The sequence below is a fragment of the Myotis davidii genome, unplaced genomic scaffold, assembly GCF_000327345.1.
Source record: "Myotis davidii unplaced genomic scaffold, ASM32734v1 scaffold142, whole genome shotgun sequence".
Taxonomy (NCBI): Eukaryota; Metazoa; Chordata; class Mammalia; order Chiroptera; family Vespertilionidae; genus Myotis; species Myotis davidii.
This window is the reverse complement of record NW_006294400.1, coordinates 1458207-1460119: the sequence shown is the minus strand read 5'-3', so window position 1 is coordinate 1460119 and position 1913 is coordinate 1458207.

The window sequence follows — 1913 nt, the reverse complement described above, 5'->3', positions numbered from 1 at the left end:
TTCGCTGTTTTTCTTTTTTCTCTCAAAGATACCATTTACTGGTCAGCAGCAATGTGAAGGGCCCAACACGGGATCAGGTTTCCCTCACCTTCCTCAGCACTGTAGGATTCTCTGAGAATCTCTTCCCTAAATGGCCTTCTCTTATCTTGTTCTCACCTCCGTGTTTTACTCTCATTCCCTTTTTGGCCCATAGTACTCATTAAAACTTTGGAGAAGTGGAAATCTTGGTCTGAGTGGCGTTTGTCACTCTCAATGTAGAAATGAGCATGGGGTGGTCATTTGGTAGCACTCAAAGGCCTAGAAAATGAACTTTTTTTTAAAAAAATATATTTTATTGATTTTTTACAGAGAGGAAGGGAGAGAGATAGAGATTTAGAAGCATCGATGAGAGAGAAACATTGATCAGCTGCCTCCTGCACATCTCCCACTGGGGATGTGCTGGCAACCCAGGTACATGCCCTTGACCGGGATCGAACCTGGGACCTTTCAGTCCGCAGGCCGACGCTCTATCCACTGAGCCAAACCGGTTTTGGCTGTTACTGGAACTTTTAAAGCTTTTGTTTGTTTTCTTTAAGTTTTCCAGGCTTTTTTAAACTGAACAAAGTGATTCTGTGGTGAGGAATTTGGGGCAGCGTAGGTTTTCATCCATTGGGACACACCTGAGGTCAGGAGGCTGTCATAAAGATGATGGTTTTGAGGGTGGATTTCCCTACCCCCTTATCGTCTCTGGCTGTTTTCCACTCAGACGGCCCCCGGGATGAAGGGGCGCGTGCATGTGAGTGGGAGTGTGTGTGTGTTTGGGGGGGCAGTTGACAGATGTGACATGGACCCCCCAGGTGAGAGGTTACGGAGCTGGGGCTTCCCGCACACCCGGGTTGGCATGGGGAACAGAGAGAGCAGCTGCGGAGGCCTCGCCCGTACCCCACCCAGACGGGGCGGCTGACCCCGCAGGCTGCCTGCCTTCTCTCTCCCCTGTATTACCATTTACATATTTCGTGTTCTTCTTTCAATAGACCCACCTTTTAGAACTTAAATACGTTTATTTTCGAGGAAACTTTAAATAACTAATGTAAACGGGAAACCAGCCACACTCGCTGGCACAGGCAGCCCAGCCACACGGGGTTTCATTCCTCCAGGTGTGCCCGCCGCGGGCTCCCTCGCCTTTCAGGAGCCTCCAGGCTGGGCCAGGCGGTCAGGACCATGAGCACCGAGTGGAGCCGTTCTCCACGACGAGGTCAGAATGAGAGAATAGAAAAGGGAGGATGCTTCTCCCAGGGGTGTCCTGGGGCCCCCCCACAGCACCGGGGCCTGGCATGTCCCCGAGGCTGCCCTGGTCTCCGGCTCCCACAGGCCTGGTCACTAAGTCCACACCCTTGGCTCAGTGTGTTCTCTTCCTAACCTGGGGCGGGGGCTGGGGGGCCAATGAGCCTAATTTGAATTTTGAAGCAGCTTAGAAAGGACAGGCTGTGACCTGCCCGGGGCCACACGGTGGGAGCCCTTCAGCTCTCACCTCCTCAGGGCGGTGCTAGTGACCATGACCCCTCAGGTCCACCCTGCAGGCCTCAGGGCTTCTCCCATCAAGAAGGCCAATTCACTGGCCACTTGGCCGGCTACTCCGGGTCACCACCACTACCAGGGAGCACCCCCCACCTCCCGCTGCCCAGGAACACTCCCTCAGCCCATGTCCTGGCTGCATGCAACAGCTCAGTCCCCAGCAGGAGTTAGGCACAGAACACAGGCTCCGAGAGATGAGGGGTCAGGGCCACGGCTACATAGCAAGGATGCAGAGGGGCCCGGGCCCAGCTCTGCCTGACCACGTGTCCCAGAGAGCAAGGACCCTGCCTTGGTCACCCTGGACCCCCAGGCCTGGCACAGCCCGGGCCGGCATGCCCTACGTAAGAAGAGTCCTGGGC